This window comes from Lepidothrix coronata, unplaced genomic scaffold (assembly GCF_001604755.1).
Source record: "Lepidothrix coronata isolate B3197 unplaced genomic scaffold, Lepidothrix_coronata-1.0 Scaffold116, whole genome shotgun sequence".
Classification (NCBI taxonomy): Eukaryota; Metazoa; Chordata; class Aves; order Passeriformes; family Pipridae; genus Lepidothrix; species Lepidothrix coronata.
This window is the reverse complement of record NW_016690296.1, coordinates 1,329,469-1,356,831: the sequence shown is the minus strand read 5'-3', so window position 1 is coordinate 1,356,831 and position 27,363 is coordinate 1,329,469. Positions and strand designations below refer to the sequence as shown.

The window sequence follows — 27,363 nt, the reverse complement described above, 5'->3', positions numbered from 1 at the left end:
TAATTTTAACATTTGAACAGAAAGTATCTTTCTGAATATTTCTCCTTCAAGTGTTTTTGTCATTCTTAATCATTAACACAGATGTACCCATAAGGCAATAATATATTTAAATACTTTTAGATGTTACTTGCTGTAGCTCTTTTTTCTGTTGGATTTTGGTACTGTTGGAAAGCACAGGAATGTGCCTGGAGAACCTTGATCTCTCCAAATTCTACAGGTTAGAAACATCACATGAGCCTTCTGATACATTGGTTTCAGGTAAGATTGTCTCCTCTGCCTGTTTACTTGCCAGAATATTGTATTCAGCTTTACCTTCTATATTTCACACTGTAATATCAGAGAATAATCTTTTATTTGTGCTTGTGTTGTAAAAGTATATAGAGATCATATTATTTGATATTATTTTCTCCACATATTTCATTGAAATCTCAGCTGCCAGCTTCCCAGCACTGAGCACAGTACCTTTGAAGCTCAGTGTATCTGCCAACAACCTCTTATTTCAAAGCTTAAATTTCCAGTCATAACTCTAATCTGCAATTTTTCCTATGGTGCTATTCCACCTGCAGATTATGAAAGTTGAGTTCTGATAGAGGATTAAAGCATTAATAGTATTTATTTATATCTGCATCGATATAATTTTTGGGCAGCTTTACTGAGAATACCAGCAAAATGCCTTTTATTGGCAAAGAAAGCTCAAAGACTGAACTTTGAAGGGCTGTAGAGTTATTTAGCATTCCTATCCCTAATCTCTGTCATGCAGAAAGGTTTCCTCTTTCATCTTTCTAACAGAAGAATTGCTTAAAAATATTATTTGCCATTTTGGGATTTTAGGACGAGTAACAAGTGCAGATCCGAGAAAATGTCAAGGTAAATCACGCACACAAAGAAGTGGCAACTTCCCACAGGTAAGAATTTTAAATCACAATTCTCCCGTGAATCCTAGAAATCATGATTCTCCTAGAAAATATTACTGGTTGGTTTCCCTTGTATTCATTTTTCCTTACAATAAATTCCCAGCAAATAACTCACCGACAGGTCAGATTTAATACATGAAGTCTGCCAGCACTCCTCACATGACATACCTCATACCATTCCCTGGTATGAGAAAATAGTTTTAAAATTATCTCTACTTCTCATACTTCAAAGATTTGCAGGGAAAAAATGGTTATTCATCCAATATATTTTACAGAGTAACACAGAAATTTATGAGAAGTATTCCCTTGGTAACTTTAAGAATAAAAGGAAAACTTGCAGTTTAACCCCATGATCTTCTCTGGCTTTCCTGTTTTCAGTGAACCTTAGAGAACTATTAAAACAACACAGGGTATTGCTGGTAGGCCATAGGAACTCCTTATTTCTGCTTAGAATCTGTATAGAAAATGAACTACAGAGGTCAATAAAAATCAATTTATTAGTTTGGTAAGTCTCAATATTCTCTTGATTTTGTTGTCTTAATAACATTTAATATTACTACACTGTATCTTTTTTTTTTTTTTTCTCCTTAGTCTATTTGCATGTTTGGCTGATTAAAAACTGGTATTGAAGTAACCAGTAAATTCTCAGGAATTGCTAGCAGGGCTCAAAAAGGAAGCATAGACAGGATTTTATCTCCATCACAAGCTGTATCTGTCTTCCTATCCAAGATGCTATCCAGAGTAAAGGTGTGTGATCAGAAAGCAAAAGTACAGCAACTCCATACTAAAGGAAAATTATAATGTAAAATGAGCAAAATGCAACAGATGGAGACAACTGCTGTTACAGACCTATTATATTGCCTCCTCAATTCTGTATGAATATTTATTTCTTACCTGCTGGCTGGAAAGGTAAGTATTTCCTTCAAGGCCTAAAAGGAAGGAGAAAAAAAGGAAAATTACATTTTAAATGGATTTTTTCCCAATGCTCACAAACCAAAATGAAGCATAGACTTAATTTTTTTTTTTCCTCCATCCCTTCTATTTCTACTATTTTAATAAGAAACCAAAATGGAAGTACATTACTTTCCTCATTAGATTACCGCATACCCATCATTTCAAGGGAAATAGTTTTTTCAGTCATTGAATGAGCAAAGGGATGAATGAACCAACCAAACTTTTTTCAAAGCAATGTTAACCAATGTATTGTTGACTTACACCTTGTTTTCAGTATAAAACTCAGCCTGAAGAAACTTAGTTTATAAGGATAAACCACTAATGAAACACAAATCCAGTATTTGAATCTTCTCAACTGCTCATCCTGCCCTTTTGGATATAAAACATAAAAACATAAAAACAATTCCAACATAACATGAAAGAACAGAATTCCTCAAATGTTTTTGTATCTATAAAATGCACAGACCTTTGTAAAGCAATATAATGACATCTAGAGAAAAATAAAAACAGTTGCTCATGGTAATTATATGAGAGCGACAGAAAACCTAAGAAGACTGGTTATTTCCTTTTAAATTCACCAATAGGTCTCCTGCAGCATAGAAGAAATTACAGAGGGAACCAGCAAATATTCTGAATGATTAGTCTGTTATTACAGTTGAAAGTGCAATAATTTTTGCTAGATCATTTTCCAGACACCAACAAAGCTGCATTAGGAATATTTCAAAATCCAATATTGGTACACTGTCAGAGATTTTAATTTCATAACAAGCATTTTTTACATTTGCATCATTAGCATCATTTGCAGTTGCTAATGCTGCTTGTTCACAAACTAATACAAAACTGACTGTTTGCTTCCAGCCAACTACCCAAATAACACGATGAACATGAATCATCATTGGGTGTAAAAGACATTTAAAAATATTTTTATAATTTCTGTTCATCCGCAAAACTGGATTAACAACTCTGGGATATATTCCATTGTATCAGGTTCAGAAATCATGGAAACACTGATATCCCTGTAAAATTATTCTCTCTAAGTGGTGGAATTATAAGGATCTGAAAATGTCTCTAAACTATTAGTAGTTTCTTTTGTAATTTTGAGAACATCTTGATATGCAACTGAGTTGTGATTTTTGGAAATATATCAGAATAAGCAAGATAAAATTGGAAAGAAGTTTTCAGACTGAATATTGCTCAGGCTTTTTTTCCACTATTTGAAAAATAATGAATATAAATTGATGGTGTGTGTCCTTAAGTTCATGACACAACACATTAACTGGAGAACAGATCCCAGTAAGGAATCAAACAAAAGTTATCCACTGAAATTCAGATCTAAAAACTTAGCAGAGTAGAAATCAGAAATAGAGATTGCAAAAAGTGGTAAATATTGTTTTGAGACTAACTGATTTCATGTTCTGATTTCAAGAAATGAAATGATCCCATTCCAAATCCAGCCGCTTTCTCTGGAATAACTATTGATTTCTGAGAAATCTGGAACTGTTAACGAGCACTGAATGTGGCAAGAGATTTATCTGCATGAGGAACATTGAAAATAAGTTCAGGTGGTTGTGTGCATGCTCATATAAGGAAATATTTTAATGTTCTTTTCTTAAAGCCGAGTGGTAGTATTTCAGCATTATGGTTAACACACTGTATGATTTTTAAGATATAATTGTCTTTTTAGCTACAGAGGAAAGGGTGGATTTGCTAATGTATGTCAGACAACTGGCCCATTTTTAAATGATTGTTCTCTTGGCAAAGTCTGATATCAGGGAAACAGAACTGTAACGTGCAGAGCATTGGACACTGCAGGAAATAGTGCAAACCAAAGCTCGATTACTCACCAATAGTTCCAGTAAACTTTTTATAGTTTAGGTACCACACAGCATGAATTCTTGTCTGTCAAGCCCTTATTGAAGAGAGTGGGAAGCAAGAATAGGTCACTCACTTATCCAAGCGATGGATTCTCCTGTGTTGGCTACAATACTTGCTACCAAGTCCACAGCTTTGCTTCCATCTGTCTTGAAGAGCTATAAATGTCCCTGCTAAGTCCTATGATCCACTGTCAAGGTCTATATAGGGCATAAAGAAAGAAGGATGATGATTTCCTTGATGGAATCTCATCATCTACCTCCAAGCAACCTGTGAGATGTTAGTAGTGAAGGAATTTCTTCTTGCTCCCTGACCCTTAATAGGCAATTGGCTTTTACTTCTTAAAATTATAGCATGTTCCTTATTTTAGTTTATCTAACTTGAAGTGTTAATTATTGGTCACAAAATTACCCTTTTGAAAATTGCCCATAAGAATTTCATACTCTAAACTTCTGCATCTTTGATTTAAACAGATGGACTCCGAGCTTTTGAGTATCCCACTTATTTTTAAGTGTTATAGCTTTAATTATTAAAATATCAGTCTTATATTTAAGGATAAAATGTGTGTCTATATGTCTATATGAGTATCAATGGCATAGGATCAGAGCAGGTTAGCATTCAGCTAAGAGACATTTTGTCTCGGATCCCACAGTGGTCAAGTGTGATGCACACAAATCACAAATATGCTGCTGCTCTGAATGGTCTCTGATAGCGCTCCCAGCTCACAGAGCATTATCTGAGCACTATCAGAGTGCTCTGCAGCTCTTTCAAGTCCTGTCTACACACAGATACTTCCTTTTCAGCTGCAGCTGCCACCCTGAGCAGAACACAGGCGCTCCCGGTGTGATCTGAGCTGATGGGGCTATTTGCTTGCCACTGCGCCTGTATTTTCATACGGACAGGGATGGCAGGAACCTCCCCTCTGAAGTCAGCAAATCCATACTAATTTACAGCAGACCAGGAGCTGGCTCTTAGCATACTTAGCTGCTTCTTATATGGTTTATTTGTGGAAGGCTCAATAACTCTACTATCTGCTGAAGAGGAAAATGCACATCTAAGCATAATAGGGTAACTTGAACATTGTTATTACAGCCGAGGTGCCACGTTCAGCTAGATCAATGCTCATATTAAGATGTTTGTTAATGAAACCCCCTGGCATATGGCTAATTTATGCTTCTCAAGCAGCTCCTGTAGGCTGGCTACTGTGACTGTCATAAAATATATAGGTGTGCAATTCATCTGGCTAGATTAAAATCGTGAACTCGTAGCAAGCACATCAAAGACAGCTTTATACCTGCTCTGTGGGTCTGCACAGCAAAGATAGAAAATGCAATTTCACTAACTCTCTTATTTAATTAAACAAAGGAAAAAGAAAAACAAGTGGAGCTGTTATAAGAGTATCAATCCCACCTGACTTACAGAACTTTGATGATCAAATTCAGTACCAAGTATATCAGAACTTGGTAAGCCATTGAGAGAACCAAATTGGCTGACTGGCATCCCAGTGGGCAGATTAATCCATGTGAACTCTTCCATTGAGTGTATACTGCCCAACCCTCTAAAATAGTACTTTTTGTAGTATAAGAGACCTGAGTGATTTTTGTAATTGAAAGTATTTTAATAATCTATTCCTCAGCTAGAAGGACCTACAGGCAAAATGTCAACTTTAATCTTGTTTTGCTATCAGGCTTCTTCTTAAAAAAGATTCTCCCTACACTGAAGCAGCCCTAAATTTGTTTCTGTTAAGGGGTGGGGAGACTGATTGCAAAAATGACTAAGCTATTTTTTGCTACAGGTCTTACAGTTTTTCTCTGAAATCTAATTCAGCAAACAGGTACATGCCAGTAAGGAACACAGAGGAACCACGACCTAGAGAACACTAGAGAAGATGAATATTTAAAATATGGGCAGATGAGGTGGCCTCTGTAGACTTAGTCAGAGCTGGGGCATGGATATGAGCAAATGACATTAACAGGCTGTTGGCTATTTTCAGGTGGCACTCTGCCACCACCTTTGCTCTTTCCCTCACTGGAGACAAAAGGTTCACTGCAGAGGATAAAAATAAATGAAAATTTGCATGTTCTGATACAAAAATCTCCAAATCCTGAGCAGTGCCTGTATATTTTGCATTATAATGACTTGGAGCCTTGGAGCTCAGAAACCATGGGAGCCTTAAGCAGAGGCAATTCACTCCTTCAGTGACACCGATAAAATCTGTTGATGTCAGGAAGAGTTCTAAAAAACCTTGCTGAATCCCTGAAGGGCATTAACCCTTGTTAATGGCAGAAATTTGAGCTCTGTGATCATGGTACAGCACAATATATTGTATCCAGTCAATCCATCTGAATGCTGGTGTTTCTCAAAGTACAGTTCCCTTCTGGGATAAACTGCCCAGAATTATAGATTTTGGGAACAACCTGCCTGCTCAGTGACATTGGTATTCCTGTCAGCTTCTGTGCCAACAGCAGCAGGAAAGCTGAAGAGAATGCCAATGAAGCAGGAGAGCTGCTTCATTACATGTTTTGGTGGATTTGAATCAGAATTCTGCATGTTCTCAATCAGTAGGAAAATTTGAAATTGCAACTTTAGGCAGATCTAGATCAAAACAAAAATCAGTAAAACTCAAAATTTTCTGTGAAACAGCAATCCTGTTCCTTCTATTGGCTTTATTATTCACATCAAAAAGATCTGTGGAAACGGCAAGAACAAATTTTCATTTCATCCTGCCATAGTGCTGGGCAGAGTTGCAAGTTTCCAAGTCATGTTCTCGTCCTCGTGCTATACAAAATAGGATTTTATCAGTATGAACAAGTCACAATGAGAAGCAAAAGAACCAGTAGGCTATACCTACTCCTGAAAGGTGAGCTCTCTGCATAAATGCTTCTGTTGAAAAACATACCCCTAAAAGTGAAAAGAATCTAAAATGTGGGATATACAAATGTGTTATTTATGCCACAGTGCTTTTATTCATTGCATCAATAATTTTGCTTGCAGAGACACAGGCAGATGATTACCTTTAAAAGGAATCCTGGTGCTCTATTTGTAGCAGGTTGAATTTCATCATAAAAATATCAATTTTCTCATGTTGCCTCAAGCTTAAATAGCCAATACCATCTTAAAGAAGATATTTACAGATGGATAAACTCTAGCTTTTGCAGGCTGCACAGATCTGACTCTCTGGAAATTTGTTAAGAGGGTGGTACTGATTCAAGTGCTTCAAGTCAGTGCGATCAAGAAAACACTTTAAAATCACAGTTTACTATTAAATCCACTTACTTTTTTAACTATTTAGTCTTTTATAGAATTATCATACCACATAAGAATAAATCTTTATATGAGTGTCCTTGTTTTGATGAGAGTCTACTCTTGAATTACCATCCCTTGAGTTATTTAAAAGATGTGTAGATATGGAGTTTAGGGACATGGCTTAGTGGTGGTAGTACTGAATTAATGGTTGGACTTGATGATCTCAGAAGTCTTTTCCAACCTGAAGGATTCTATGGTTCTCTAATCTGCTACGTGGCTGAAGTATTAACTTACTCCACACTGGAAATATCCTATTAAAAATGTTNCCACATAAGAATAAATCTTTATATGAGTGTCCTTGTTTTGATGAGAGTCTACTCTTGAATTACCATCCCCTGAGTTATTTAAAAGATGTGTAGATGTGGCACTTGGGGACATGGTTTAGTGGTGGGATTGGCAGTGCTGGGATAATGGTTGGACTTGATAATCTTAAAGCTCTTTTCCAACCTGAAGGATTCTATGGTTCTCTAATCTGCTACGTGGCTGAAGTATTAACTTACTCCACACTGGAAATATCCTATTAAAAATGTTTCTCATTAAACAGATTGCCCTTCCCTTTCTTCTGAAACTCTTTATCCAAGTGTTCACTATGTCCTTGCATCACAGCACTCTCACTGTGAATATATAACTTATATAGAAGTTGTATTTACACACAGTATTTCAGAGGATTTGGCAGGAAATAAAAATACATAAACCCAATAATTCCAAACACAAAAGTTATTCATTAACTACTTGAAGAAAAAAACAGAAAATACATTGTTGGAATAAATTTATCACATGTGAATTTTAGGTAAGTTTTACACCTTCTTTTTGGGTCTTTTGTCTTTATATGAAGGAAAATAAATTCAATATACAATTTCAGTTTTATTACCTTTGTACTATTCCCATCAAATAAATCCGGTTATGTGAAGGTCTTTCTCTGCTTTTTAAAAAGATCACTCTTGAAATGAAACTTTCTTTTCATTTCAGTGCAACACAGCCTGTTTTAATAAAGAATTTTGTTCCCGATTGAGAGCGTTTTGATGAAATAATACCATTGCTTTTGTTTGCCATTTAATTTACCAGTGGATCGATAGAGTTGGACATAACTACTTTTGGTATTAAAAGTCACAAATTCTAGGGGAAATGGAGGTTAAATCGTAAACAAAATATTTCATTGGCATTGATCTGAAAAGCAGACTGACAGTATAGCTAAAAAATCATCCGCTTGCAATTATAAATCTCCCCAAACCGACAAGAGATGGATTTGATTATTTTGCTTTGAAAGGGGTCATTCCTTTAAAGCTGCAAGACTTTATCAATTTATAAAAGATTAAATGAACCATGTTTTCCTTTGCTTCCTGTCACAACTCCTTTTTTGTGATTACCCGGGCTAGATCAGGTTATGAGAATGACTGATTATTTTCCTCTCTATTTTAGGCAACCTCACATTAACAGAATTTATGACCCATGCTGGATCATTTGTGATACAAAGACTACAGGTAACCTGAACTTACTTAATGTACTGTGATACAGTGCCAACAACTACAGCTACTCCTAATGCCACAAGTGCAGCATGAAAAAATTCCCCAATTTCATCCACCAATATCCATCCAGACAATATCCAAAGTTAAAGTCGCAGTTTATTTCTTTAAATGAATGAGAATTTTTATGTACCCTGTAGCTAACAAAAATACTGCCTTTTTAACCTAATTTCCCCCCTCTTCTCTCTTGCTCCAAGAGAAATAGGAGTAGGCCAGTTCTTTAGGTAACATTGATTGCTCTATTTCAGTCACTAACTGTGTACACTTTAAATTGGCAGAGAAAAGGGAACAATTTCCTAAGCAAGCATCACACCTTATAAACCTCTGCATGGTAAAAGGGAATCCTTTTCTGAAAAGCACCTTTCAAATTGTCATTATTTGGGTTCCCACCTTATCAAAACGTTACAACTGTGCTTTTATTTTGGATGCTGATATCCTCACCAACAGAACAGCTCACACCCAGCCCCAGCAGATCAATCCCTCTGCTGTGCTGATGTCTAAGCTCTCCAGGAATGACAGAATTCTCTGCCTCGTGCCAAGTACCCAGAAGGCACAAATTCCTCTCTAGAACCAATTTTCTTTCAGCAGCTTTGACAGCCAGGATAGAGGCAAAAACCCGTGGCAAGCCAGGAGAGAGCAAGAATGGCGGGATAATGGCTAAACCCCAGTTCCTTGTGCAGCTGTGGTACAGCCTTCACACTGCTGCTCATTTCAGTGCTGAATTCCTGCAGTGGTTTCCTTGCAGCTTACAAGGCTGGGGAGAGGTGTGGTGGACTGATTGGTCATGGTGTGTCCATAAGTATGAGTACAAACCAAGCCTGAATACCTTATATGCATATATGTATAATAGCTAATAAAATCATATACAAATACTGCTTTTTAAATTACTTTGATCTGTTCCTGCACATATAAAGGTAGCAGGTGTCCTACTCTTGTAGCTGAACCACACCATAAAAACCCCAAGCAGATGAAACTTAAATATGGTAACATTTTTGTAACAATTATAACATTGTCAAGGTACTTTGTTTCTTAAGCTTGTAAATAATATGAGGAAACTGTTTTCTGCATATGCTGAAAACATGAGCAAGGGCCTATAAATTTTACACAACCCCTTTATGTTACAATGGAATTTAATCTTGCTATAGCAGTTCAGAGCAACCTTAGTGACATTTTTTCTGTGGCCCCCTCTACAAGAAGAAACAACAAAAATCATAAGAAATGTCTGCAAAAATGTTTGCTTGTCTCCAGCTGTTTAGTACTGACATTCTAGCATTGAAACTTACATTCAGGCAAAACCCCTCCTCTTAAAAATTCCACTTCAGCTGTTTAAACTGTCCTTAACTTACATTGAAATAAAAGAGGTTATGCTACAAAAAGTAGTTTCAGTTACACTTATGCTTTATTTTTACGCACTAGACTGTTTACAGGAATTCAGTCTAATAAGACTCAACTCAGTTAAAAGAAGAACTTTACCAGCAGTTTAATCAGCTTTTTATCCCCACTTTTTTGATTTTGATCCCTTACAGTCACTCTAAGCATATTTATGTCAATATCTCAAAGTTTCCTGTGTTCTCAAAGCTACTGAAGCAGCTGATGTTTTATAGCATTATGTTAGCAACTCATCAATTTTTTATAATTATATTTCCAGTAGTCTACTCCCATCACTCCACATATGATTATCTGCCTGAGGCCACCACTCAGAACCGTCCTATTTTAATGCACAGGTCAGCAAGACTTTGCTCCTTCTTGGTTGATTTTTTTTCCCAATTGTGTTTCAGTTTTTTTGCTTAGTCACCCACAAACCAGAACTTAGTAAAAATAAGTAAAAATGTACACTATTGGATTATTTACTAAATAGTATTTCAGCTTTGTGTTTAGCAACAAGGCTCAGTGCAGGCAGAAGTTAGAAACTTGTGGGGACTCCGAAAAAATGACAGGGATACTTTTTTATTGCAAATTAGTCCATACAGGTCTTGTTAAAAGGGTCAAGCTTCAGAGGAAAAGCACAAGTCACGAAAACAGATCACTGGAGGAATGTATGTAAGTACTCCAAGCAATGAAAGAGAATGATGCTCTCGCTTGCTAGTGGGAAATGTCAAAGAAAAAGAATCAGCATCACAGTGGAAGTTATTTCTCTTGGATAAAAGAGCAGCAAAGCAGCTAAGTGCTTGTTCAGAGAGGAGTAGGAACGTAGAACTGCTTTTTTCACCTTTAAATACCTAAGATGGCAATTTTATTTCTTCTGCACAGGTTTCTATAGACCAGCAAAAAAATATTGTTACTCTTCACACTCTATACAGAAGCAACTTTTGACTTCTGATCTCCACTCTGTAACTTAGTAATTTTTGTTCTTAAAAAAAGTGTGGGAACATGCATCCACTTTCCTACATACACTTTACTGGCTGAATAACACTGTCTGCTAAAATCCAAGAAAAATAAGCCAAAAAAATCTCTGCATTGCTATGGCACATAATAAAAAATAACAAAGCCTCTGTTTTCCTGTCATCTTAGGTATTTTTACATTGCTCATTAGAAATTAATGGTCTTAATGCCATAAATTCCAGAGCCCAAGGTTAATCTGGTTGCATAAATGTATGATGATTGCTATTTTAGAACTTCTACTGATTTCTGGCGCAGGAATGGCAGATATTATCCAATTTTTTATGATTATATTTGCGGTCAATATAAAAAATATTTGCTAACATGGCTCTTGAACTTTTTAAAAGCGATTATTGTTTTTGCTCAGATGTAAACGCGTTTACAGCCAAAGGAATCAGTGAACATACGTAAAGGGCACATGGCAGAACTCTCTACTCTGGAAATCCATCCCTCTTTCTGCCAGCAGCATTAAGAGAATGCTGCCACCATTTTCTGCTTCTATATCACTGGGAGACCTCCCAGTCTCAGTGAGGTTGTGATGACCCCAGGAATGGAAATTGTTTGCTTTCATGCATTCATTTTGATGCTGGATTGATTTATTTTCATGTAAAACTACAGTAGTAATATGCTTGAGTTGCATAAATCTGGAAGCCATGTATATTTTCATTTATACATAATCACATTTTAATGACAACTGTGATAGGTATGTATGTGAGATTGGTAAGTGTGGCATTTTGCAGTGTCATCTTTCTGAAGATATATTTTCTTGTTAAATTATTTCATTTATATCAAGCCCTCTGAGCTTACTGTGACCTCACTTTCAGGCAGTCAGCAAAAGCAATAAACAAAGAAGCTTTGCACAGCACATTTCCCTTTTCACTTAGCTGCTTACAAAGCCATCATTCAAAGATTGTTTTGGAAACATTTGTCTGACTCACTAAAATTGAAAGGAGGATTACTCAGGAACAGGAGGGAGGAGGAACAGCACAACATGCAGGGAAGAGATGGAGTGGCTTCTGAGACACATCAGTGCCTAGCCTATAGTGTTGTCTGCAGAGCAACAAACTGGCATTATTTAAAGAATTAAACCCAAAATTTAAGAAGACTGATGGTATGATTGGGGGTTTGATTAATATAAGTAGGTTTGCTGACAGAATTACAAACTAATCCTCTCATAGAAACTATAGCTCTGAAAGCATTTTACAAAGTAAGTAACATCTTTATCAGTACTTTATAAATGGGGTAACTCTGCCATGAGATAATCAAATCCTTATGTTATTCAGCAGGTCAATGATAGACTTCAAAATAAAAGTTAAACTCTGTAGATCCTCTATCAGTGATGAATTCATGGACTTTCTCCTTTAAAGAGATTAATGTGACAGCATTTAGAGAAGTTTAATTAACCTATCTATGGCTGGTTTGTTGTTTTGTTTGGTTGGTTTTTGTTTTGGTTTGGTATTTTTCCTGGGGTACATATTCAAGTACGGATTTAGAAGGGAATCAGGAGTTTTCTCTCTGAAAACAGGCCAAGATTTAGGAACAAAAGACAGCTGAAAGGGGAGTGTGTGTCTGGGAAAGAATTAGAGCTCCCTGTTCTCTATGGCCATCAGCTGAACAGGCAGGTTGCCAGAACAGGAGCACTGGGTTTGTGTTTGGGGGAATGGGATCCAGGTACTCTCTCTCTGAAGCAGAGGCTGTTGAGAATTTGTGCTTTGCAAAGCTGTTGCAAGAACAGCTCCATCTTTTTCCCCCTGTGACTGAATTACATTTGCAAGCCAGATTTGAGTTTATATGCACACAGAAGCAGAACCCACTCTTATACACAGAATACCACTAAAATTCTTATGTTGATTACCTTTTAAAACTCACAAACTCTTGACCCGTATCTAATGTGACAGCAAATCCTCTTCAGTTCTTGATAATCCTTTAAACCAATTGTTCTTGTAGAAAAGAGTTTGACAATTATATCGAAGAAATGACCTTTTCTTCACCCATTTTCCAAACCCATTTGTCATTGAGAGCTCTGCAAATCAGGCTGTATCAATCACATTACCCTACAATACATCATACCATGTACTAAGGCACGAATGATGTAAGCTAAGATTAGATGTCATAACCACACATATTACTGAGATACTTGAGAAGCCAAAAGACCACATTCTTATCTGATATGAAGTGACTTGTTAGGGGAGGTCTGGAGGATTTTCTCTCTGGGGAGAAACTACAAGATAGGATATGCTTTATCTGCCAACATTGCACCATTACATTTGATTATGTGTCATTTGCTGTATCATTACGTGTACATGTGTAACATGAGCGGACTCAACATGTATTCCTCTGTGGATGTTTGACTAGCCACGGAAAATCACCTCCTGTAAGAGCAGCTGGTGGAAGCTGAGCTAAAGAAAACTGAAATGGTGAGGTTTGGAAAAGAAAATGTTTCAAAAGTTGTCCCAAAGCTTTCAGTTTCTATTTGTTAATCTAATGCACATGTCTGGGTCTTGTTGGATCCCTCCTAAACTTGGGCATTCACAAACCATCAATCTCCAAAATGAGCATTTGTCCTTCCATTGTATCAGTTCAACCCTGCCTAAGGACAGTTTCCTGTGGCAGTCTCTGTATTTGTCATTGTATCTTTGTGTTCAAATGAAGAAGACACAGCATAACTTCCCTAGTAACTGCAAGCCTATGCCTGTGCTATATATATAGATAAGTTAAAGGCATTCCATACAGCTTGACAATACAATCTAACAACTGCATTCAGTATTCCCATTTAACAGGGAAGTCTAAAAAGGAATGAACTGGACCCAATTTCACCTCTTCACAGGGAGGGAAATGTATGTCATTTATACTGTCATATAAATGACAATAAAAAAATTAAGAATATAAGACTATAAAAATACAGCAAAAATTAGTTAAATATTATAATTACAAAATATAAATAAATAGGAACTACCTAATTTTTTCTCCATTTAAACTTTAAAACCAAGTTTATCTTTCACTGGAAAAATGTCCATTAAAATAGGCTGTAATATTATAAATACATGTATACAAAAGCCAAGTCATACTCTTTGATGTCTCCCATGAGATTTCTACCTAAATAAAATCAAAGTTCAGGTGTGATGGTTTTATTTCTTTGCATAATAAAATCTCTCATGATAATGCCTTATCATGAACCCTACAGAACTTCAGTCCAACAGATCAGGTAAGTTAACACACACCCAAACTTCTGGATTCTCATTCAAAATTATTCTCTGCATTTTTGTAATATGTTTAAAAGACAAATGGCTTCAGGTTAGTCAAAAGAGCCCAGGACATTTACAAATACTGCAAAGAAAAAATATGCCATTTCTGAAACGAAAATAAATTAGTCTTAGGTACTTAAAGCCCCACACTCACACAGTCAGACCAGGTTTCTTTACCGGCTTGGTCTCAGTTTTCCCATAGCAGAGTCTTGACATCCTGGTCCTCAAAATAATTTAATCATGGGGCAATAAAAAAATAACAGCTAGAGATGGGTGCCTCAGGGGAGAGAACCCCAAAAAGGAAACCCTGGGCTTTTATACCATCACAGTTTTGAAAATTTTACTAGCAGACTTTAAGGTTTAGAGAAGAATTCTCAGGGAAAAAAGAAAAAAAAAAAAAGAGGCCTACATTACATTTAACAAGGAGGAAAGGAAAAAAACCCATCTTTTGCAAAAGATGCAGTTCAATAAAAGTCAAATGTCAAATATATAAAGATTGACTGGTACCTGAAAAACAAGTGCTGTGAAGAGAAACCTGCTGTGCAAAGGAGGAAATAGAAAGCACAACTATGACACCTTGACCGTGTTTCAGAAGAAGTACTCACGAATATATTCACCTACCTTGTATTATAGCTCATCCAACAGTATATCTGTGTGTATGAGTAATAGACACACACATGGATGTATTTTTTCTGTGTGCCAAAACAGTAACACAAAAAAGAAACACCTCAGATCAATCTTCTAAAATTTCACCTTCTGAAACGTTTGAAGTTGGTCACATTCACCTATTAGTTCCAGTATTTAAATAAGGACTTATAGTAAGGATGTTCTTGTATGATATTGTAAATAATGAAAGTTTATAAATAGCTTTTGTTTCATTATTCTGTGTCTTCCAGTGACGTCCCAAGGATAAGTCAAATTATGAAAGTAATTGCAGACTGTAAAAAAAGAAATAATTAGCTTTGTAATAGAATACATTTCTGTAGCTTGTGTAGGTTGTTAGAGTCAATTTTTGCTTCATTAATCGAAGTAGTTATTCAGCATACATTAATTCAGTACCCAGAATTTAGAAGTGGCAAGCAATCAATAAAAATAAATGAATATTGATATGGCAGGACTTTCGCAATATTGTATTTATAGTGCCCCTGAAGCAAGTTAGATCCTACATTAAAAGATCAATAAACTAATGCAACGGCTAACGCCCTGCATCCAGAAAGTCGTGGTGTCAGGGGAGGAGAGGAAGGAAGCTAAATATTTATTCCTGTGTTTCTGATGAGATTGCAGAACTTCTGTAAGATTGAAACGAGGACATTGATTACCTTTCCAGTGGAGTCCAAGGCTACTTTGCCCTGTTCAGTCAACAGCCGTATATCAGCAAAGGGCCTCCTCTTCCCTCACGTTTCTGTGCTCCTCTAAGTTGTTCTCTGAAAGAGAAGGATAAAACATCCCATTTTTGTGCTGCAACGACACAGCTCTTTGAATTTGATATGCTGCTGAACTCACTGCTTTGTTTTCAAAATGGGAGAAAAATTATAATAAAATCAGGTTATTTTCACTGAAGTAAAAAAAAAACTTAGTCAATGAAAATACCAGGGTAAATGAGGTCATACAGAAACTTCAGTAGCAGTTGTCAAAAATCTTGTGGTCAAACATTTAATCAAATGCTAGATTTTATTTAATAAATATAATGTGTGGATACACATGCACGTATAAAATCCTTCTATTAATGTAAAATCGTATTTGACAGTCAGAATTTAAAAGTCAAAGTGTTTGTAGTGAGGGATTTTAGACTGTATTTATTAAAGAACATATGAAAAACAGTTAATGCCTTTAAAACCTATGACTTGATAATGCAACCTAAGAATGTGTGATTTGACAAAACCCACTTAATAAAAAAAAACTTCACTTTCAAATAACTTTCTTCACATTTTTCATTAGCTTAAATTTGGCTTGAAAACTGTCAAATTTGATATTTTACTACTGTAATTTACGTATTTTACTGCTGTATGTGAAAAGAGAATGAAAACAACACAGGAAAAAAGTTAACTATTTTTCATAAGATGGATATCCTTCTCAAGCTGTTTTTCAAAATGAGTGTTTCAATAATTTCACCCTCAACAAAACAAACATTCTCCCCAGAGTTTAAACCAGGCTCTTTAAATCAAAGTATTTTCAAACTTTTTTCCCCGAAAGTGTTTCAGCCTTGCCTACCCTACAGACCATCTGCCTTCACTTAGATTTTTATTTTCTATTCTGTTGTTTTGTCTTGAAAACTTGATTCCAAGGCTGACCTGTTCAATAAGGGTGACTTATTAAGGTAACAGTCTTGAGCATCATGAGCTGCCTTCCAGTCCACACTGTGAAGCTGGGTGAGAGATTTTAAAAGTATGTCACTACTACTAAAGCAGAAAAAGGTGTATCTGTGAGCTGGAGCACAACTAAACAACTACTGTGAGAACCTCTCCAATGGACAAGAGTCCTCACTCATCCCAGATGTTCAGGCTGATATTTGTAGAGAGTAATCCCAAAGGGCCAAGATATACAGAAGGGAAGGTGTATGCCTGCCTTTGACCCTGAAGCATTAAATCTGCAAACCCTTAAGGAATACACAGATTTGAAGATTTCACTGCACACTTCATTACACACTCAACAGCTTGGATTTTCTGCACCCTTGTGCTGCTTTTTAACCAGGATAGAGTATGCATGGCCTCTTATTATTTTACAGTATAAATTATTATTTGCAAAAACTATTTTATGGTTTTTCCTGTATATTCTCTGATTGTCAAGACAAGGCATGTACAGACAAACCAGCCATAAGGGAAGGACGGGTGCCAGCTTGTCAAAACAAAAACTCCTACTTTTTGAGAGAAGCAGTTTAGATAGCCCATGGGAGAAGAGCTGTACCTTACCTACAAGGAAGGATGGGAGCAGAGCTCTGCAACGCAACAGGAAAGATCCTTTCCCAGCTCTTTAATCTCTGAGGTTACAGCAGAAGCACAGGAATTCCACAGAAACTGGTTTTATGCTGCCAGGGTGCTACAGAGCCGTTGCTGTGGACATAAATCTATACCCCAAGGTAGAGCATGGTATAGAAAGTATTAAGCAAGATATTGCCACGTAACTAAAAATTACAATAATAAAAATATATATTGTATATGAACTTCTCAGGTGGCCTGGTTAGAAAATCTTAATCATCTCTAGCTATGTATTGATTTGCCAGCGCTACAGAGTTTAAATAGAATTTTTTAGGTAGCTATGATTTGAGATCACTCTTCATTGCTGGATTTGTTGGGTGTTTTTAAAGAATGAGAATTGAGATCACTGATCTCATCCTCTTGATTTTGAAGCATTGTAATCTGTCTTTAAAAAGGCCAGTTCTGTTTAAATGAAGGCTTTAAATTCATGTCTGGAAACAAAGTAATCAAAGGAATAGGAATACAGTCTTTGCTCAAACTTCCAATATTTTGACAAGATATAGGAGCTGATTCTGTTTCTAAATGGTGGTACTGAAATTAAGATTGATGAGTAAGTATTAGAAGAAAATAACTTCAAGTTACCTGCAATAGCATTTAATTGCATCATTTAAATTCTTAAGCATTTCAATTTTATATTCATTCAGGGTTTTGCATAATTAATTTGCAGATTTCCAGAATGCATTAGGATGAAACTTTTAAATGGATGGATGGTTATTAATGGATGATATAAATATATTATTCATTATTTTTGGTTGTCATTGTAAATTGCACCGAGTACTTCTGAATGAATATTAAATTCAACATCATCCCCTGAATTCAAAAGCAAAATGCATCCTCAGTAATAATTTGTTGAAATATAGAATTACTTCAGGTGTCATTTCATAATAAGTGCCCTGTAACAAAATGTTAACAACTGTTAATGTCACACTTTCCTTTTCTCAGGAAAATGGCAGGATCACCCAGGCAAAACTGAATTTCAAGTAGTCAACCTTTTCAAAGATGTCAACACTAGGCAGATCTGCTCTAGTTCAGAAATAAATTCTCAAAACTCTGATTACCTAGGCAATACTAACATTTGCAGGGCAACTGAATGCTATGTTAGAGAATAATTTCATTTATACCAAAAAAGTACCAGAGAACATATACAAGAAGATGGTCACAGAGAAATTCCATTAACTAAAGAAGAAAGGGGAAAAAGGTAGGAAAAAAAGGTAGTCTGAGCTAAGGAAAGCTCTTTCAAGAGCCGTTTCCAGCAGGTAACACAGATATTCATAAACAATTCTCATCTCTTTTTAATGCTTCAGTTCTTACCCTACGTTATTCAGTACTATTCTCTACAAAATAAATGAAGAAATAGCCTTAATAGAAGACTGGAACAATTTAAAAAAGCAATTAAAATCTAAGTTCTCTTTAAATGTAAGAAGAACTGGAAAATGTTGAAAACCATCATATTGACGGTATTTAGTGGTGAAGTGATGGGTAGCAGCAAACAACAAGACACTCAGTAAGTAGACTCTTATCTAGGGAATGTTTCCAAAAGGGTTGATGACACCATCTGCAAGGGAGAACTACAGTAGGAATACAGTGGCAAAAGTGCCTAAAAAAATCTCAGAGATTTCTACAAAGCTGCTTTTCAGTGTAGTCCGTTGCTTACAACTATTTGTAGTGGGTCTGGCTCGGGTGAAGTTAATTTTCTTCACAGCAGCCTCTGTGGTGCTGTGTTTTGGATTTGGGACCCAAACAGTGCTAACACACCAGTGCTTTGGCTGTTGCTGCACAGTGCTTACACAGCAGCAGTTTCTCTCACCTCCTCCCTGCTCAGTGAGTAGGCTGGGATGGCACAAGAAGCTGGGATGGCACGCAGTGGATGCAGATGGCCTGAACTGACCTAAGAGACATTCCTTACCTTATGACAGGCTCAAAAAGGAGAGCTTGGGGCACAGAGGAGGAAGTGGAGATGTTCACAGTTATGGTGTTCTGGTACCCCAAGTAATTCTTATGAGCACTGAGGCCCTGCTTTCAGTGCAGGAGCCAAGCATCCACCAGCTGATGGGAAGTATTGAATAAATCCCTTATTTTGCTCTGCTTATGCATGAAGCTTTGCCTCACTTACTAAATGGTCTCTACCTCAACCCATGAGTTCTCACTTCTGCTCATCCAATTCTCTCCCTATCTGGCTGAGGGGTGGGTGAGAGTGACTGGGTGGGGGCTTGGCTGCTGGCCAGGGTCAACCCACTACATTATTTCAACAGGAGATTTAAAAAAAAAAAATCTTTCATGTAATGAATGCCTAGAAAGAGAAGATGCATCTCTATGGCTGTTGGCAGGAACAAATCAGAGCTGCTGTCCCAAGGATCACATTGCATAAAAAGCATTTTGTTTGCTACCTTAATGAAGCAGATCTCTGTTTGCTATTATTGAATGAACACTTCCATTATTAGTACTACTCCCTCAGTAAATTCTAAGCTGCGGTTGAAAAGCCATGATACACACGTGTAATGAAGAAAGAGATCCTTCATAATTATTAACAGTCCTGGATGGACTAAATGGTCATCTCAAAAACAGCAAGACATTTCTCTGGTTGCCCTTGTTCTGCATAGAATGGCAGAGCTTGGTGTGGACTGTGCTATTATCCTAAAAAAACAATCTCTGATTTCATTTTAAGGCGTTTTACATTTGTTTTTTTCACATTCAGCTAAGCATGTTGTATTTGCAACAGATGTTATAATAAAAATTAGAAGAAAGGAAGAAACAGAGAAGTATTAAGTCTAATGTGATTCCCAGAGAGCAAAAAGCCCTTCAAAAAACCCTTTTCCTTTTCCTAGATTTTTGTCTTCACTTAAATAATCCAACATAACCTGAATCCATATAATCTAGTTCAGGTGGAACAAAACCTTGTAGTAATGGTCAGTAAGCATTACTACAGTTACTACAGCCTGAAGATCCAGGCCCTGCAGTTACACAGTATTTCTATGTTTGTTTAAAGGCAAATATACAGAAAGTGGAGAAAACACATCATACTCTAAAATATCTGATGTTTTCAGGCTTACAATTAAATGACAGGAGGACAATTATCCAAGTGGAAATTACCCCTTCCAGTACAGTAATGCAGAAAAGCAAGACAAGCACAGAAACGGAGTGGCAGTGCAAGAAATGTACTGACATGACTTACTTTTCAAAAGTGCTAATGAGAAAGTAAGAGGCTGATGCTGAACCAGGCTTCATAATCAAAAGTAATTTTCAAACCTTTTCTATCACACAGTCTGTAATGAATGGAGAATTATCCTTGTACTGCTAGTTTTATGCCCTCATTTTTCTCTTTTAGACTGTGGCCAAATATTTCCATGAGCTGTCACTTCCTAGCTGATTAATCAATCAGGCAGTTTTGCATCTACATAATCAAACTAAGTAGTCCTTCAGAGATTTTCTGTGTGAATGATGGCCTTGGTATTCTGGGGGCAGTGAAAGCCTTTTGCTCATGAGTGGCTTGGACTGCTTTAGCACAACTAAAACCACCATGGTATTTATTATATTTCTAGTTTTACTTCTTTACCTCCTTTTGGCACCATCTCTTACACTTTCCATGTCTATACTCCAGTCTTTTAACTGCATTTATGAGAAGAATTGAAGAAACAATGGGTCTCCCAAGCTTTACAGCTTCTCCTCTATAGGAATAACCAGGATAACCACTGGGCAGTAAAAAAATTCAGAAGCAGAACTGAAATGTCATTTATCTTACTCGAGTTCTTGTTAGGTTGCACACACTCAACATGTGATAGAGCAGAGCATTTTTCACTGAAGAAACCAATTCAAATGTATTCAGTAAAAAAATGTTATATGACTGACTATTAAGCAAATCCCAAAGTGAACTAGGTGATTAATTTTTTACTTGTTTTAACCCTTACAACTGTGAGCCCATTATGCTGACCAGCTTAATCTAAATTTCTTTCTTCTTTCACTTTTAGTAAGTCTGCTTTTGGAAGGCAAATATAAAATATAAATATCAATTTTCTTGTACTTTTAGGCTTTGTTGATGAGCTGTGTACTGGCCTAACAGTGCCAAACTCATTCTTGAAGCACTTGCTGCTGGCTTCCAGCATCTTGGCTACTCATGCAGTGATAATTTCTAATTCCTGCTCCTGAGGATTGATGACATTGCATTGATACAAAGCTGGAACACCCCAAATCCTATTCTATCTTATCCAAACGTGATTTTCTGATCCTTTAACTCAAGTTATGAGGTACATACTGAGTTGCCAAGCATGGAATTTTGGCCTACATGAGTGAGGAGGAGGTGATCTTAGTCATCACTGCTCTCCTGGTCTCTGGTGGGATGAACACTGCCTACGTCAGACCAATGAACTGCATTAGTCAGATTGATAAAATAACTTAAAACATATTTTGAGCTCACATCTATGAATTACTATTATAGCTGAATACAATTAAATTTTACACATCACACATTCTTTAGCTATCTAAAAGTTACCTCCTCCTGGCCTCAGTCCGCGATATCTGGCTGAAAAAAAGTTCCTACAGGTGGATTGGCCCTTAATTTTGAAGATATTTATTGAAGATAGTTATTGCTGCTCCTGTAAACGTGCAGTCCATTACAGCAGGCAATGAAGAAAAACATCTTTCTATGGTAGTAATCTCCAGTGAAAGCAATCTCACATAAAAGTTCATACTCTCCTACTGGATGCTTTAATGAAAAAAAATAAAGCAGCTGGAATGTAATCCCTAAATATTTCTTGATTCTTCAGAATAAAGAAAATCACAGAAGTGGAATGTGCTCTAGAGAAGCAGATCACTCCTCTCAGTAAGGCATTCTGGTAAAGGACAATTGTGCAGTTTCCATAGGAGCTGGCAGAAGTTTAACTTCCTCTTGAATGTTTATGAACTATCAGCCAGAAGTCACATCTTAAAAATCTATTGTTCAATGTGTAGCTGCTGATACCAAGCCAGGTGCTGACAAGGAACTGATTTAAATAACTCAACCTGACTCTAAACATATATCCAACAGAACCTATATTTTAAAATACATAAATTTCAAAAAAAATCTATTTTTATGTGAACAGTACAAAATATCACCTATATAAGGTATATATTATGGGGAAAAAAATCATTTTTATAGTCGATACAGACAAACTATTCAATGCTGTCAGTAAAGTGATGAATTTACTGATATCCTGAAACTGTGAAACCTCTCAAGTACAATGATAATTATTGGCTGACAGAGCTCTCTTAAAAGCCAAAATATATTAAGAAGGTACTACAATAAATGTAGAGACTCACCTATCAGTTACCTCATGAAAAAAAAGGAAAACCAAAATATTGACTGAGATTATCTGTTTCAGTGTACTCACTCTATTTTTTCTTAAAATCACAACTAAGGTTTTGTACATTGGATTTTGCTCTGAACTGCTTTAAGCCAGTTGATTACCTACAGAACTGGACCTTTTAGATTAAAATAAGAATGGAAGCTGAATGGTACAGGTTTAGTCATGGTCATGCTGCCCCTATTTTATTTTTAAGTTTTCCTTCTGTTGTGGCTATGTAATTTCCCCCCCTTTCTTTTTTATTTTCCCTTTAAGTGCCATTGCATCCATCATCCCTGCCTGATCTTCTAGGAACCTTTCAAGTATGGAACTGGAGCCAGAGAGCTGCTAAGGAGCTGAAGCCAATCTAGCTACAGTGAAGAGACAACTGTCTGGCTGCAGATGGACAGAACTGGCTGAGTTCCACCATCTCCACACACAGAATGCTGAAGGGTGAACAGGGAGCTGATTTTAGCAGCGATATTTCTCTAGAAAATAAAGTGGGACTGAAAACTGGATACTGGGAAAGGCAAAATCATGTACATGAAGTTTTGAAAATGCTGATAGCAGTTTTAGCTGTAAATCACTGCAACAAGTAGAGTTCTAGAAAAGAAGAGTTACCACAAGAGCCCAAAATCAAAGGAGTTCCATGTCTGCAGTGCCAAGGATCTCAGCAGCTCTGGAGATAAAAGAACTCTGTAATGCTAATTCTGCCCAGTAAAATTCCCTGTTCTCAGCTTAGTTGCAAAGTGATGAGACAAGAACAGTTTGGGCCAAGAACTGCAGTGCACAGACAAAACCAAGTGAATGCAGAGTAAATTCCAATAGTGCTGTAATTTACATTTTGCTGTGTCTCAGTGTGTTTTGAATAATCTATATAAAACCAAAACATGCACTCCAAATTGAAATAAAACCCAAACAAGCTGGAAACGGTACTGAGCAGACAATGGACAGGTCAGTGGGTCACTACTAAGGAGAAACATGAGACAAAAAAAAGACAAACCTCCCCTGAGCAGAAATGACCAATGGGAATTCCGAATTGAGCCTGTAATGGTTTATGTGTCGAGCAAATGTGTTCAGCACACTTACATTGCAGTACTACTGTTAATCTGCATAGGTAGCAGTGTAACAGTAAAACAGTTGCAAGGTAAGCCATCAAAGAAAACTTACCTCACCAGTACTTCCCAAAAAGCCTTTCCCGACTATGACTAAGAACATAGAATTCATGGACAGGATTTTGAAAGAATATTACAAAATAGTAAGGTAAGCAGAGGTAGACCAACTTCACAATGCATTAATTTTGATCAAGTTTTTCTTTTCTTCTGTTTTATTGTGTTCTCGTGAATAAAAAGCAGAATATTAAAGCCAGTTGTCAGTATAGGGCTGTTCTAATGGTTACTAAGAACCTGAGACAATCTTTGGGATTCAAACATAGCAGCCTCTATACCTAATATTCACATGATGAATTCTATAAATTCCCCTCTTTTTTTTTTTGTTTAAAAAATAAATAAAAAATGAGTTATTGCTATAGCTACAATCAACTTATGATACCTGAAATACACATTTGTTTAACTTGTGTTCATGTTCAATAAGATGCTCACAGTATTCTGTATTACAAATGTCATGACATTTTTCTCCTTTAACTAGATGAAAATCATACTCTTGGTCAGGTAACTTCTTCTCTGGGAACGGTTCAAATCTAGCAAGAACCTTTGAAAACATGCTGAAATTATTTAGAATGTTAGGTTAGCAACATGGAAGCCAAAAAAAAAAAAAAAGAGCTTTTCCCCCCCACACACATAGACCGCAGTAAACTTCTTTAAGAGTGAAGAATCACCACAGAGTTTTTAAAACAGGCTTGCTGCTTTAAAGTAGCAGCCTTGCCATCTGTTCTATAGTAATTAGGAATGCAAAGAGAACACATTTCACAGTTACATCAGCACATAGTAAGATTAAACTGTTTAAATGACTAGGTAAAAGCTTCCCATGCTCGTACAATGAGATTTCCAGCTGTGCTTCCCCTGTTCATGACATAAATAAGGAAAAATGATACCCTAGATAACATGAAAGTTTTAGAATTACTCAATACTTCCTTGTATTTGCTGTTATATACAATCATCTGTCAGTTTAAGTCTGCAGTTTGTTCATTTGAATCTGGACCAAAAATTCAGTGCGAGAGTCAAGAGAGGGTATAAAGAAGAACAGCTTAAATTTTTTTTGAATTAGAGCAACATCTTAAGGCAGAAGATCTAATCAATATATCATAACTACATTAGCTACTGGAAAGGAGTATGAACTACATTTACTGAGATAATACTTTCATTAATGTCTGGGAAATCTAACAGGTGCTGACGATTGCTTAAGTCAGAATATGACATCAAGCTAGTGATAATCACAAATGGAACTATTCCTTCAAAAAGTAAAACTGAACGTGCCTGAATCCACAAAAATCACAAATGCAGAATTTAATAGGTGAAATACAGAGAGATTTAAGAAGTAATAAAAAGTAAGAACAGTATTTAAATACATGAAAAACCGTGAGACTGAAATAAAAAGGATGCATTTGCCACACTGTGAGAGGAAAATGGGAGAAGAATTCCTTTTCTTTTATTAAAGAGGAGATATTGTGAGATTCTGCAACAAAGCAACACTGTCATTAGGCTTCCACAGACTGTTCTTGGTTTAGACTGAAAATGGGAACAACTATGGTTTAAGTAAGAAGATTTGTAAGCCATGTAAAAGAAAGTTTACAGAGTCCTCCAGACTTTGACTACACAGCAGTCATTAAACATGCAGGAGTTGGGTAATAGATGACGTATTTAAAAATGTATTGCTTAAATTACTTAGAAAAGCAAACACCGCATAAACTAGTAATCAGTGTTGGAGAGGCTGTGTCAGATTTGAAGTGAGGTGTCAGTTTTCACTGTTCCCTGTTTCTTCAGATTTTTAAAATAGCATTTCATATTTCATAAACATTACTTGCTTTATAGAAAAATCCTCAGAACAAACAGCCACACGCATAATATAAATCAATAATTTCTTTTATAGATTTCATACCAATGCTGCCGCAATAGTTCTCCGTTCTGTTTCAACAATCACCTGTAATAAGTAAAAAAAAGAAATGCAATCACAATTTCTCTATTGGACTTTGCAGAGCCTAAGTTTTGTTGTCGGTCTGTGTAAATATCCCCCAAACTTACTCGGAGAGAGAACCTAGTCGTGCAGGCCTAATATACAACTGGTCATCAACACTGAACCATTATTAGTTACTCCCCTGCTCTGTGTTTAGCTTGCTGTAGTTGTGATTTAGCTTAAACATCTTTCAGATGGGAGTGGTTGGGTAAGCAGGCCCAGTGGGGCTGCTCAGCCCTCCTAACTCAGCCCTTCACCAGCAAGCTGGTTTTAAACCACTTCTTGTGCTGATACCCACCTTCTAATAAAAACTGAGGAACACCAGAAGAGAGTCTCCTTAAATAATGTGCAAGCAGTGCACATTTGATGTCTCTCTTAAATGGGACTTCCTGAGGGTGTTTTATTCACTCAGGTGTGGGGCACTGAGGGAGGCACTTCATGGGAGGGGGGAGGACAGTCTGGGGTCCCTCAGGGCTGCCCACAAGGCTCTGAGGGGGCTTTTAGAACCAAATTAAAAAGAACCCCCAAATAAAAAAACCCTGCCAAACAGTGCACAACAACAACAAAAAAAAGAACGTGAGCAATGAAAATGAACTTGCCAAACACAGCTGAGCAAGCAATCACCTGGAGGCTTTACCAGTATCTCCTCACCTGGGTGTTGTTCCTGAGACAGGTCTGAGGGCAGAAATGTTGCCCACTGCCTTGCCACAGTTTTCTGCCCTTTTGAAGCCTTCTTTTCCCCCGCACCTCTTCTTGCCCTTTTAGAGCCTTCTTTCCCGCCTTTTTGGAACTTTCTTTGCCCCTCACGGCTTCCTGCTTTTTTAGAGCCTTTTTTTGCACCCTGCTCCCTCACACTTTCATGCCCTTTCTGTGCCTTCTTTGCTGCTCACACTTTCCCTCCCTTTTTAGAGGCTCTTTTTGCCCCATGCTCCCTCACAGCTTCCTTCCCTGTTGGAGTTCTCTTTGCCCCTCACCGCTTCCTCCCCTTTTAAAGGCTTCTTTGCCCCCGCCCCTCACAGTTTCCCGCCCTTTTTGGAGGCTTCATTACCCCGCTCCCTCAGAGCTGCCCTCGGCTGTGAGGGGACGGCGGGGCTCCCACTCCTCGGGGTTGCTTGGCGCTGTCCCGGCAGATTAGTGGGTCTATACTGGCTGGTAACGCTGTGTGGTTGGGAAGGGTTTCCTCCCACCTCTGCCTCAGGGAAGAAGAACTTCGTTTTTCAGGGGGGAAGCCCTCTGAGGGGCTGGTTGCAGCCGGTCCGTGCCGCCTCCCCTGCAGGCTGCTTCGCTTTCGGCTGTGGCACAGACTGAGGTGCAAGGCCACTCCTTTCCCTCTGCTTGTGGTTTTATATCTATCTGAATTTATATCTATCTGAATTTATATCTGAATTTATATCTGAATTTATATCTGAATTTATATCTGAATTTATATCTGAATTTATATCTGAATTTATATCTGAATTTATATCTGAATTGTCAGCCCCTGGGGATGGTGAAAAGATGCCGCTGAGCACTTGCGGGCAAGTGGGGGTTAACCCTATTCATTGCCCTCATGTGTAAGGCGTAATTATTTCCCTTATCTTATATATCCCCCCCACTCTACTTAATAAACCAACCAGCAGGGTGCTAATAAAAGAAACAGCTATTACTAAAGCATGTTTTTCTTTTAAGAGAAAACAAGTTCATGATTTTGGTTTTATCAGAACCCAACACCCCCTTAAGGGAGTGAGGTGGGTCTAAAGTAGCTATTA

The 27,363-nt window shown here is 37.1% G+C and overlaps 1 long non-coding RNA gene across 2 annotated transcripts in view; it reads right to left on the bottom strand.

The window, feature by feature from the left end:
* The window catches only part of LOC108502277, a 50,006-nt gene extending 23,402 nt beyond the window's left edge, over positions 1-26,604 (bottom strand). For both annotated transcript variants that reach the window (XR_001876405.1, XR_001876404.1), the window contains exons 1-4: positions 26,267-26,604; positions 25,541-25,582; positions 15,513-15,617; positions 1,809-1,843 (exon numbers count right to left, since the gene is read on the bottom strand). This is a non-coding gene — a long non-coding RNA (uncharacterized LOC108502277). The remainder of the gene's footprint in view (positions 1-1,808; positions 1,844-15,512; positions 15,618-25,540; positions 25,583-26,266) is intronic.
* Between the last annotated feature and the right edge of the window lie 759 nt (positions 26,605-27,363).